The sequence below is a fragment of the Tachypleus tridentatus genome, chromosome 12 (assembly GCF_004210375.1).
Source record: "Tachypleus tridentatus isolate NWPU-2018 chromosome 12, ASM421037v1, whole genome shotgun sequence".
In the NCBI taxonomy this organism is placed as follows: domain Eukaryota; kingdom Metazoa; phylum Arthropoda; class Merostomata; order Xiphosura; family Limulidae; genus Tachypleus; species Tachypleus tridentatus.
This window is the reverse complement of record NC_134836.1, coordinates 1,802,938-1,816,882: the sequence shown is the minus strand read 5'-3', so window position 1 is coordinate 1,816,882 and position 13,945 is coordinate 1,802,938. Positions and strand designations below refer to the sequence as shown.

Here is a 13,945-nt window from a genome sequence, read left to right as displayed (position 1 = left end):
TGTATCAACTTCCTTACTGAAAGTTGTGAGCAGTGTCTGATGGCTATTTTGTGATGATTTAAACACAGTTAGCTTGATTTTCTGTAATTCTGATTTAGGTGGATAATGAGACAAAGTTTTTGTGATTTGTTTATTGGTGGTGTTTCAAGTTACTGGCTTTGTAATGACTGAGTAACACATCACAGATAAGACAAAGATTTACCTCCTTTAACAATGAGTGCAAAATTTTCCTCCCACTCTAGCTTAAAATTTCTGTTTTCACCTTCATACTTTTGCTTTTTACAATTTGATGGTCTCATCTTCCTTCACAAAATTTTCACAGACATTTCTAAAAATTCAAGTGAAAAAGAAGCAATAAGCTCCAACACATGCAACTCAACCAAACTCTACAGCACCCACTATCACACAAACACTCTGCTAATTTCACTGCCTGCATCACAGCCACATACATCACAGTCATGCCCACTAAAACTAATGTTGTCAGCACCAGTTTGTATGATTACTGATTCTCCAGCATAATTCTTCTGCAATCCTTGCTGATTCAAAATTTTTTTAATTGCTGACTCAAATCTGGAATTAAAATTAAGATTTAAATTTTGAAGTATATTTACTCACCATGAATATTAAACTTGCATTTTAATCCAGTGGTCTTTCAGTTTATACCCAGTAAATAATTATGAAGCTTAAATTTTTTATTTCCCTTTTTATATTAATTGTCATGAAAAAGGAGCTCAGCCAACATATTTCCATGAGCCGCACATTATATGTCAAAGAGCTGCAGTTTGGCCACCACTGATCTATGCTTGTAATTATTATAAAGTTCTTACTCATTTGTCATACCTTGCACGTAAAAGACGTAAAACAAAATAATTTTTTTTAGGTTTTATATATGCATTGTGAAACAACAAATAATTATAAATTACTGAATCAATAACACAAAATTCCACTGTAATATACTAGACTTATTAACTAGGCTGTATTTGGGTCTGTTAAAATTATATTTTTATTACTGAGGGGTGTTTTGTAGTAATTATTTATTAACTTTATATAAAAGTTGTTTGAAAATGTCATGAAGTAATATATTTATTTTCATCAAGCAAATTTTAGTATAGCAGTTGTGAAAAATTTTAGAAAGAAACCTAAGAAACTTATTTTAATATTTTTAGCTTGTTTAGTGTTTTGTACTGCTTTGCATGTGGGAAAATTTTCATGTACAACACTTTGGGATTAATAAAGTAACTTAAACCTAAATTATTATACTTGATGAAAAGGTTTCTACAGGTTTTTAATTTTAAGTCAGTTTTATTAATTTGTAATATTTATTTAGTGTGCTTCCTAAAGAAGTTTAAAAGTTCAAAGTCTGTAAACAGTGCACTTATTAGTGTTTTAGAATCTTTTACCTTATCCTGAAGAGTAACTATTTTTGCTAAGAACCTATTACTCTTACAGATTATATTTTCCATTTCTTGATTTTAAAGTGTATCCCTTGTTTTCTTCTGCTTAATTTTGTAATAGTCTTGATTGCTACCCTTACTTGATGATATATCAAGTGGTTTGATAAATTACTAACAAAACACAGTGTTTAGAAATATTTATAAAGAAAGTTTAAATATGATTGGATAGAGCAAGAATTATACTTTTCAAATCATAATAAAGTAAATATAGTGGTTTGAATAGTAGTTGTGGTTTTATATGAAACTTTGTAATCGAAGTTAAAAGTGTTTTATGTTAAATATGTTTGAAAGCTATAGAAATTTTCTTAAATAAGAAAACAAAATTTAATTGCAACAAGAGACTTACTGGGCCCATCTAGCTTGCCTTTACCATTTGAATAGCTATCAGGTCTTCCCTTATACTCCTTTTAAAGGTATTGCATTTACCAAATATGAAGACAAACCATCCCATTTGCCAAACACTTTTATTTGAATATTTCTCCTACCATTCTTATCACTAAGTACAAAAATAATGGTGCATTTATAGTCATTGTCTTTGGTCTTAAAGACCTCAGTAATATCTCTAATTTTCCTTCTAAGCTGTGGTTAGGTTTAGTGAATATGGTAGGTAATAGCAAAATAGTCTGAGTACTTGTATTATTATTTACTGAATATTATTTGTATATTTATTATAGTCAAATAACACATACAAAGACGTTGGCAGACTGGCTACATAGTGATTTACAAGTGCAGTTTTTATAACTGGAATAAAAATATTACACATGAATGATAGCAATACAAATTTTTTATTCGATTGTCAGTTTAATTTTCACAGGTCAGCGAGGAATTAGTGTATATTTAAAAAACAAAATGTCAACCGTATAATTCCCATCATTTGCAAAATAGGAAATGTTTTTGTTATTATTGAAAACATGTTAGAAATTTCTGACATTTTAAATTGCATATTTAGCCATCTCCTGTGAGAATAATGGATTAGTTCATTTTATTCAGCTATCTCATTAAAGTAATTAGATGAATTTAATGGAACAGTGAGATTTGCTGTTAATTGATTAGCAGATTCAACTAATTGCTTTTGTTCTACACCAGTACCTTTAAAAAAATATACAAAAATTTTCATCAGATTATTTTAAAAAAAGACATCTAAAATAGTAAAATCATAACATTATACATTTTCCAAGTAACCTGAACCTTTGATGATATGAGCTGTAGGAGGTAGTAACTTTGTAAAATGAAATCTGTAAATCAGGTTTACATGACAGATTTTAGTTTTGTTTCTCAATTCTCTCCTGAGAATATTGTTTTCATTTTTATAATCTGTAGTTATCCTAGAATGAAAAAGTCATAATTTATATTATGGGTTTCTCATAATCATGAATTGAATCTTTACTGTTTAAGGTGTTTTTTGTCTAAACATTCTCTTCAGTTTTTTTGAAATTTCTTGCAACCCTTATTATGAACACACACACACAAAATAGACATGGTTTGAGAGTTCCGGATTTTAATCACATTTTGTTTAAAATAAATGTTTTGTGAATTAAATTAATACAGTATTAAAGTAACTAAACAAGGAATTACCAATATTTTCAGTTCTCCAATACACATTAGAACTGAAAATTGGAAATTAGGTTTGTAATGTTACCCCCTACTTCTTTCATGGTACTTTCTAAAACAGTGTATAGTTGCACAGCCAGATTTAGGGAAAAATTTGGGAGATATATTAAAAAAAAAAAAGAGTTCTTGTTTTTCTTCCTCTTTTTACAACTCTACCATTAGAGAGCAATATACTTTATATTGTCTAAGTAAACATGTTTTATATAGAAGATGGAAGAGTTTAAAATCAGCCTACGTTTGGCTATATTAAATATTGCTACTAGGACTTGTAATTGATTTGCATAATCTCATTGTTAGTTTTATAAACTTTGTTTCAGCACCATTTGCTATTAATGGTGTCCTTGTTAGTGTTGTCAATAATTCAAACCTGAGCAATTCATTCAAACATTTCTGGGTTAACTCGCAAACTTTCATCATTTGCATGTGAAATATTTGGTTCACATAATTGGACTTGCAACATTAACCCCTTTCCAGAAGGGTCACAAGTCGAAGGCCATGTCATCATGTTTGTTGACTTGCATTCAAACTTTTATTGAACTACTATTTTGTGAATTTACCTTTGAAGTTTGGTTTCAATCTGTAGATTATAATTCACATTTTTCATATTTTACCTTATTTAGATTTTTAATATGTTAATTTGTAAATATCAAACACATCTAAACATTGATTTTTGTGTCATGGTATGTTTAATGCAGCATTGGTTCAAATTAGATGTTTGTGATGTAAAAATAGTCTTTAGTTTTGTATGAATTGGGAACTCAAATTACTGATACTGACATGCTAGAAAATAAAATTAAACCTTTTTTTTTTCTGTTTGCTGAGCTATCACTATATGTAGTGAATCAGTGGCCCCTACTCACCTCTTTCCATTTCTGAAAGCAGTCCCTTATGTATGCTTACTTCCATATATGATATGTGAATAATCAATCAGAAGCACAAAATGCCCTCTTAATGATTTTCAGCCATTTGAAATATAACTTTATCCCCTTTCTTTCATGACAAACTTTTGAACTGTTGAGTCCAGTATTTTCATAATTTCATTTTTTTAACATACAAATATAGGTTATTTAATAAACTTGATAAATTATAAAGGAATTTTATGGTGTCAATGAAGAAACTCATAATTTTTTTCATTACTGAAATTTATATATATAAATTTGTAAAGAGTAAAGATCAGTTTTATAATAATTGATACAATAACATCAGTGCATGTGCACAGCATCATTGTAACGTCTGTACTTTTATTCAGGCACTATTGAAAGGTCAGTATAATAAAAATAATAAATCTGTATAATTGTATAATGATGTGAGATTTTAAGCTATTTAGTCCAGACATTTATGCTTTCATTTTTATAATTTGTAGTCATCCAAGAATGAAAAAGGCATAATTTATATTCATTTCCTAATTTTATCCCCTCAGTGTGGATTCCTGTACATGGTGAGGGGACCTCTCAGAGAAAGTGCTGTTCTTTCAGTTTACCTTCACTGGGACCTAAACATCCACCTACGTGTTTGCTGTGTGTGGTGACTCGTAAAGGGGAGGAGAGGATCCTGGTATTTAAGGGGTCCACTCCTAACACACCACTTTGGCCTTGAATTCCTGTACACAGGCAGCCTTGGAGTGGGCATCCAGGTTCAATTGGTTGGTCCAATAAGACTAGAGTCAACCAAGAACTGGTGTTGGACATTCTCAACAGGTGTTGTGGACATGTCTGATGCTGGTGTTTGGGTATATTGCTCACGAAATATTGGCATTGCTGCAGTGTCCTTGTTTGGCACTGTTGTGCATCTCTCTGTAGGGCTTCATTGTGGGTGGGGTCAGTGGGCACTGAAATATAGCTTTTTTGTTATGGATACCCCTCTTTCTGACAAAATAAATCAAAATGAAAAAGTTGAAAGAAAAAAAAAGCAGATCATTGGAAAATGACCATGCATGGACAACTGTTGTACAGTCAATATTACAGCCAAATTATATACCTTGACTTCTGATTATCTATTCCTTATCTGAGAAATCCTTGGGACACGTTTCCATTTTTCATTCAAAAGGGATTAGAGGGAATTGCTGGCTCCCCGAAGTCAGTAAAGAAGTTGCACTCTGGAGACATTTTGGTGGAAACATCTTCACCACAACACAACAAACTCTTCATGAAATAAAAGGCCATTGGGGTTACTCCCCATACAACTTTGGATTCTTCCACAAGAATTATAGTTGAAAGTGATTTAAAGAACATTCCAGAGTTGGAAATCCTTGCTGCTTTCTCCAGCCATGGCATCACTGTGGTACACAAAATCTTCACTTGTAAAAAGAGAATTATGGACCCTACAAATGTTTTGATATTAACATTTACATCATCACATCCTCCTGCCACAGTCAAAGCATGTTATCTGCACTGAAAGGTCTGGCCTTACATTCCTAACCCTTTCAGATGTTTCCAGTGTCAGTGGTATGGTTGTTCAAAAACATCATGTTGTGGTTCTTTGACATGTGCTCATTGTGGTGGTAAAGACCATGACACTTATGAGTGCAACCTGGAACCACACTGTGTTAACTGTAGTGGCCCACACCCCTTTTACTCTATTTCTTGCCCTAAATGAGCAGAAGAGAAAGAGGTGCAATGTTTGAAGACTGTTAATAATATCACCTACCCAGAGGCTCTGACATTATTTTTCTTAACTCCATCTCGGACATATGCTGTTGCACTACATTCCACAACCACAGTGAGTGTGAAGACAGATCTTTCAATGCCTCCAACAGTTCTCCTCGGTGTGGATTCTTATATATGGTGAGGGGGACCTCCCAGGGAAGGTTCTGCTTTTTAGTTTACCTCCTTTGGGATCTAAACATCCACCCATATGTTTGCCATGTGTGGCGACCAGTGAAGTGGAGGAGAGGATACTGGTGGTTGAGGGGTCCAAACCTAATGCACCATTTTGGCCTTGAATTCCTCTAGATGGGTGGCCTTGGGTTGGCCCCTTGGGTCATTTGGCTGGTCCACTCAGGCTAGGGTCACCCAAGTACCAGTGTTGGATGTTCTCAACAGTTGTTGTGGACATTATGTCTGATGCTGGTGTTTGGGTATAGTGCTCATGAAACCCTAGCGTTGGTGCAATGTCCTTGTTTGACATTGTAGTACGTCCTCTCATAGGGCTTCATGGTGGGTGGGGTCAGTGGGTACTGAAATTTCTCTCTCTTTATTATAGATACTCCAATTAAAAATCTTAATAAAATAGTGAAAAAACAGTCAAAAGGTAAATGACTATGTCTTGAAGATTCTGAGCAGCAATCCTCACCATCTGTACCACCTCATTTTATTATATTGCACTCATTTTCATATAAACCTTTTGGATAAATGTCTCCCTTTTTCATTCAGAAGGGACTAGGGGGGACTTGCTAGCTCTCCAAAGTCAGTAAAGAAGCTTCAATCTGGTGTCATATTGGTGGAAACATCCACATCTCAACACAGTGAACTCTTCTTGCATTCAAAGGCAATTGGGGATGTACCTATTGAGGTTATACCTCATGCTACTTTGAATTCATCACAAGGAGTTATTGTTGAGAGGGATTTGAAGAACATCCCATAGTCGGAGATTCTTGCTGGTTTCTCCTCACAAGGAGTTTCTGCAGTGAGGCGTATCTCCACTTGCAAAGATGGAATTGTGGTGCCAACCAATGTCCTCATTCTCACATTTACGTCACTACATCTGCCTGCCACTATCACAGCAGGTTATCTTAACTGCAGAGTATGGCCATATATTGCAAACCCTCTCCGATGTTTCCAGTGTTAGTGGTTCAGTCACTCAAAGACGTCATGTTGTGGTTCCTTGACATGTGCTCGTTGCAGTGGCAAGGACCATGATGCCTATGAGTGTGAAACTGACACTCATTGCATCAATTGCAATGGCTTTCACTCATCCCACTTTCTTTCTTGCTCTAAATGGTTGAAAGGAAAGAGGTGCAGTGATTGAAAAACGATTCATAACATTACCTATCCTGAAGCTCAAAAAATTGCTGTTCACCACCTCATCTTGGACGTATGCTGCTGCACTTTGTCCCACAACTACTGTGTAAGTGCAGACAGATCTCTCTGTGCATTCTAAAGAAATTTTCTCCAGAGAAATGAAAAGTCTTTTGACCTACATGGTTACGAAATGGTGGAAGCTGGATCAAGCAAACTGGCCCTCTTTCACTGCTCTAACAGAACTTGATCCTGCCATCATCTGTAAGCCATCAATAGATGACTGTGTGGCAACAGTAACTGACTGTATTATACAAGCTGCTCAATGTATTCCTAAAACCTTAACATGTTTTCCACTATATCCTTTGTCTATGGGGGAATCCTGTCTGCCACGTGGCATGAATGGCTCAAAAACGAGCCTGGGATATTTTCTGTAGATATCCCACACTCTTGAACCTGATCACTTTCCAGCGGGCCCATGCACATGCTTGATGGGTAAAACATCAAAGCCAGAAGTTCACAACCAGCATATCTTCTACCACCAGTTCCAAAGTCATATGGGATAAGATTGGAAAGGTCAGTGGGCAATATAACTCTGTCCCCCTCTCAATCTTGCTCTCTAATGGTCAGGAAGTAGCTGATACCTGGAGCATTGCCAATACTCTAGGTGAAAGTTTTTTCTGGGTAACTAGCACTTCTGTTTCTTCTTCCACTTTTTTAGTCATCAAGACTCAGGCAAAGCAGTCACCTCTTTCCTTTTGAGATGATTGTCTCTATGACTATAATGATCCCTTTACACTGGTGGAACTCAAACTGGCCCTTCATTGGTCTGGCTGTCCATATGATTATTACAGTTACACTACAGAAAGTCCTTTACAACTTGAATTACTGGTTTTTCTCTTGACGTTGAGACTAAATGTAAACATTGGTTTTATGCTATTTATGTTTTTTTTTTAAACTTTGTTTTGTTTTACTTTAATTTTCTTTTAATTTTTTACTGGACGTTTGGCACAGATAGCCTAGCTGCTTTGTGCCATACAACACTAAACCAGTCAACTAACCAGCCTCCAATAGAGTTTGCAAAACATCTTATGATTCTTGTGCCCTGCATAATTAAAAAAGTTGATGCATCTGTGTCTACTTCCATCTCTGTCCTTACCACTCCTTCCAGTTACTGCCGAGTTTCACTTCTTTCAGGCTCAAGTGTTTCTTTGGGTTCAATCTCCTCTGCAGCCCTGAGATGTAAATTGACCATTCATTCATGCCCTCAGTCATTGGAATCCTTGTCCAGAGACAGAAAGCTGCCTACTCGACTCAGGGCAGGATCCACAGAGGTTGATCTTTATCCAATAAAGAAAAAAACATGTTTGCAAATGGAAGAGCTCCCTGCCACATTCTTCTCCACATCAATAACTATGGCCTTTCAGAGGTATCCTACATTTTGAGACTACATTGCATTTCAGCAGGCCAGGAGGAATCTGGGATTAAATACACCTCTAGCATTTTGTCTACCACCATTTCCAAATTCATATTGGACAAAATTCGAAAGGTTAGTGGCTAGTATACTTCTGCCCCCTTTCAATCTTGTTCTCTGATGGCCAGGAAGTTGCTGATAGCATTGCCAGTACTCTTGGCAAAAGCTTTTCTCATGCATCTAGCACTTCTGCTTCATCCTCCATCTTCCTAGCCATCTACATATGGGCAGGACGATCACCTCTTTCCCTTTGGGCTGATTGTCTCTATGACTGTAATCATCTCCTTTTACTGGTGTTGCGCCACCCCTCTTCTGCCTCTCTTACTATTCTTTTAGTTGTTTTTAACCGGATTTGGCAGGAGAATGTTTCTCCCTATGCTTGGTGCCATGCTATTGTACTCCCTTTTCCTAAACCTGGGAAGGATCCCAAGATTCCTTTGAACCACCATCCAGTTGCTTTAATAAGCTGTCTCTGTAAGATCTAAGAGAGGATGGTTAATGCACATCTTGTTGAGTTCCTTGAATCGAACAACCTCCTCTTACCCATTCAGTATAGGTTCTGAAGAAAATGCTCTACCATGGACCACCTGATTTGACTTGAAACATCAATCAGGGAAGCCTTTCACAAGTGACATCATGTTGTTTCTGTATTTTTGACCTTGAAAAAGTTTATGATAGAACTTGGAGATATGGTATCTTGCGAGACTTCCACTCATATGGGTTATGTGGCAATTTACCGATTTTTATTAAACATTTTCTAATGAACTGGTGATTCCAGATCCTTGTGGGTTTGACACTTCCACACAGGAAGTTGGAGACCCTTAGGGCTCTGTCTTGAGTGTCACACTTTTCATTATAAAGATTAAATCCATCAATGAGCAACTACCCCTTAGAGTTGCAAAGGGTCTCTTCTTCAATGACTTCCACATCTCGTGTCATTTGTCAAATATGATGTATATTGAGTGGCAGCCAATGACTGCCCTCAGTCATTTACTGAAGTGGACCACGGCAAATGGTTTCAACCTTTCTCTCTCTCTAAAACCATTTGCATGCACTTGTGCTACCAGTGGGTTATTCACCATAATCCTGATTGGTGAAGTTGTGCTTCCCATGGTCCTGATATAATGTTTTTGGGGCTTGTCTTTGACTGTAAGCATACCTTTATTTCACACATCAAGCAGCTACTTGTCAAGTGTACATGGGCACTAAACATCCTCTGTGTCCTCTCTCCCACCTCTTGAAGAGCGGATCAGTGTTCCATGTTACAAATCTATCGTGCCCTTATTTGATCAAAACTAGACTAGGGGTCTCTGGTATATGGCCTTGGAAATATTGGACCCTGTTCAACATCAGGAGCTACAGCTCTACACAGTCCAGAGTGTGTATACCTTCTATACCTTTGTCGTTTGCAACCATCTTTAATGTATGCTTCTAAACTTCGATCTTTTCCACAGCATACCACATGGGGTTGTGTTTTCTTTACTCGGTGGGCCACACTTTTTGATAATAGATGGTCTGCCACTGTTCCTTTTAGCCTTCATATCCAGGTGTAGTTGGATGAATTGGGTCTATCTTTGGATGACATAATATCCACAGATCAGCCCATCCTACCATGCTTAATTACTTTTCCTTTCTTTGAATCATCTAAAGACAACAGACACTCCTGATTGGAAGTTTATTTGTCAAACATTTTGCAAACCATCCTTCCATTCCCATTTATACAGATGGTTCCAACTCGGATGACTCTCTGGGCTCTGCCGTTGTTTCCTGTGATTTGGTTGTTGCACACAGAATCCCCTCTACAGTTTCTGTGTTTACTGCCAAATTGTATGCCATTTCTCTTGCTCTGGATCACATAGATGCTATGCAGTACACAAACTGTACTGTTTATACCGATTCACTTTGCTCTCTGTTAGAATCTTCATGTTATTTCTCACTCTACTCTTGCCGATCTTCAAAACTGACTCATCCATTTCTCTTTAACATCTATTTCTATTCAGTTCTTCCGGATAATGGGCAATGTTAGGATTTGCAGGAATGGGCTTGCTGACGCCACAGCTAAGTCTGTCTGTTCTGGTGTTATCACTGCTGTGCCTGGTCTTGTATTCAAGGCATGGCTCTGTGCCAGTTGGCAGTCTACTTGGAGTGAGCAATGTGAAAGCAAGCTTTTCCAATTAAAACTCACTATTGGACTTTGGCTGTCTTGCTTCCTTAAAGATCAGAAAGAGGAAGTTATCCTAACTAGACTACTCATTGGTCACAGTTTTTTAACTCATCATTTTCTTTTATCTGGGACTGATGTACCAGTGTGTTGTCTGTGTGACACTTGGGTGACAATAAGCCACGTTTTACTGTCTTGCCATTGTTACGACTCTCAACAGTGACACCATTTTAAACATGTTTTGTCCCAAGGTGTATCCATAACGTCTGACAGTATTATTGGCAATGGTGACACTGTCTACCTTACATGTTTTCAGTTTTTTAAAGGTCATTGACCTTTTTAACACTATTTAGTTTTTAATTTATAACTTAGACCTTTTTTTGATATGATTCCTTTTTGAAGTACAACTACTTTGATGTGAAATTAGAAAATGGCTGTAACATCAAATAAGTAGAAACCAGGATTTGAAAAGCAGACTTCAGGTGACTAATGCTGTTTGAACTACCTGTTAGTTAATAATTAAAATTTTTCTACAAGTCTTTTAAAACTTGTATTACTTTACTTTCTGAAAATGCCCATAACATCAAATAACTCGAAACCAGGACTGAAAAGGCTAACTTCAGGTGACTAACTCTGATTTTTTAACTTACCCAGTAGCCATACTGGCGAGTTATGATAATTAAAATTATGCTACAGAATGTCCTTTAAAACTGGTATTACTGTAGTTTCTCTCTTACTGCTATACACTAGATATAAAAATAAGATTGAATGCTTTTTAATTTTTAAATTCAAAAATAAAACTTTTTTGTTTTACTTTGATTCCTTTTTACGAATTTTACTTTACTTTTAACTTTTTGTTGGATGTTTGTCACAGATAGCATAGTTGCTTTGTGCCATGAAATGCCAAACCAACCAACAAACCTAATTTTATATGGTAGTTACAAAATTGGTTAAATCAACTGAATCCATACACAGATTCACTTATGGAAATAACATAAAATGAAAAGTTTTTTCTTAAGAAACATTTGATAAAAATATCTGGTTGTTGTAATGATTTTACAGGTGAAATTTGAAAATTTTCTGATGTATGAAAGTATTTTTTATTTTAAAATTACTTTGCATATTGCCTATGCAACATACAAAGATATAAATGGCATAAGAAAAACATTGCTTAACAAATCTTAGTATTTAATAAAAGAAAAATGTATTTTGCATATGAAAGCCTTATATTGTTTATTGATAATCTACCAGATTTCATGGACATATGCTCACAAATTTTTAAATGATATCATGAAAATTATAAAAGCATGAAAGGTTTATGAGTGTCCCAGCTGAATATGTTAAGCCCCTTTAGTGTTGATTTACTGGCATTATGATTTTGAAAATTGTTTATGAGCAGTTGTTCACTGAAGTTAATGATAAAAATTCTACAAACTACAGATGTTTTTATCAACATTCCTTGTAATTTGACAGTGATTAACATTGGTCTACTGGCTTCTAATGCTTTACTAGTTTTCAGCATTTAAACTGTGACTTTTAATATAAGGTAGTTATTTACAGTGGGATACTGGTGATTGTTAATCCAGGTGCTTATGGACTTGAGCCACAGATACACCAAGTTCGATCCAACTCGAGAAATCTTTTAACAACTGCTAAAGTGAGTTTTGATGTATGAGAATTACTTAAAAAGAAAATATGATTCAGAAGATTTATAATCTAAATAGGAAATATAAATGTTTAATATATTCTTTCTCTAGTGGGTAGGTTATTTTGTCATTTGTATTTATTGATCTAAAAGTTATGCAACTATATTTCTTAAATATTTAAACTTTTATCTCCCCAAGGTAAATTTTACTCATAAAATTGAGAATTACCATAGTTTGTCTTTCTTAAAAATCTTGTAGACTATAAAGAAAACTTTTAGAGGCCCTAAGTCAGCTTTGGCAGTTTCTCCGACTACAACTGTAACCTGATCATTTCTTACTTACTAGAACTTGTAATATTTTTGTCTCTCTCTCTATACTATAAAATTAAACTTTCACATCCTTCTCTTCAAAAGGAGCATTGATTTTTTTTTTTTTCTTAAGCTATCACCTGTGAATTTCTGAATAGAAAACTCAACTAATCTCCTTTAGCAATACCAAATGAACAGCTTCACCTAAATACCCTGTATATTTATGCCTAACTTCAGGGTTTGCAAATGCCAGGCACCTAGAAATTGCATTGTGGTGTCTGGTATTTTCAGAAGTAAATATTATTTTTAGTTCCCACATCTGTTTTTTATTTTGTAAATCCTCACTCAGCAGCCTCTTTCCTTTGATCAGTAATTAAGTTGTGTGCTTATCCATGTTACCTACTAAATGTATAATGGACACAATGAACAATGCTTTACTTTAGTGGTGTGTACATGCTTGTTATACATTTCTTTCTCATAACTTCTTTATTCTTCCAACCTAGGTTCAGTCTCTGGGACCAACCTCATAACCCTTTTGTGCTTGTTATAGTTTTCCTGCTCTAACTTTTAATACAGTAAGTGTATTTTCACAAAATGTGGCAGACTTTTAGTACAAATTACCAGCTTTTTGTATGCAAAAAATAAGATTTTTTAATAAAATATTTTTACTAATGATTTTTCTTTGAATATAGATAGTATTTTCTTCATCTAAAAGGACTCAGGTTTTATTTGTGTAATCTCCTAAATAAATTTCAAAGTTTTATATTTTATATTATTTTCTCTTAACCTGACCACACAAAAAAAATCAGTCTAAATTACTTTTTTTCTTTCAGGAATGACTTCATATTGTAATATGAACTACATTATTTCAATTATAAGTAGCTTAAAACCCATAACAGTATACATCTATTTATACTTAAACTGTATTGTTTTATTGCTTTTTTGAACTAGTTTAACAACCAATTTCACCATTATAAGTTGTAAATCATGTAAGGAATGTGCTGTTCATGTTTGACTATAGAATTATGATGTTGCCCATGGCATGCTTACATAAATACGTTGTGAAAATCTATTACTATTATTTATCTTGCTTCATCTAACTTTAACCTAAACAGTTTCTTATGTTTACTTTTTAATTTAATTTTATATTATTCTCAGTGAGACTTGAGCCTACTTTTTATTGTAATAGAAGTAGTACACAAAATAATTATTTAATTAGATAATGCAACAAAGAATGTATAAAAATAATAATAATATTTACAAATCAGACAATGTCCCATAACTATCACAACGTTTCTGGCTTTCTTCCAAGAAAGCAATAAGAACACCTACAAA

At 34.8% G+C, this 13,945-nt stretch overlaps 1 protein-coding gene across 9 annotated transcripts in view; it reads left to right on the top strand.

Moving 5' to 3' along the window:
* The window catches only part of LOC143234788 (uncharacterized), a 49,805-nt gene that overhangs the window by 15,393 nt on the left and 20,467 nt on the right, over window positions 1–13,945 (top strand). For 3 of the 9 annotated variants that reach the window (XM_076472418.1, XM_076472415.1, XM_076472417.1), the window contains exons 2-3: window positions 12,217–12,313; window positions 13,114–13,185. The exons of 1 other annotated variant lie outside the window; for it this stretch is intronic. The gene's annotated coding sequence lies outside the window, so the exon portion shown is untranslated. The remainder of the gene's footprint in view (window positions 1–12,216; window positions 12,314–13,113; window positions 13,186–13,945) is intronic. 5 more of the 9 variants (XM_076472421.1, XM_076472416.1, XM_076472420.1 and 2 more) reach the window with 3 other exon arrangements.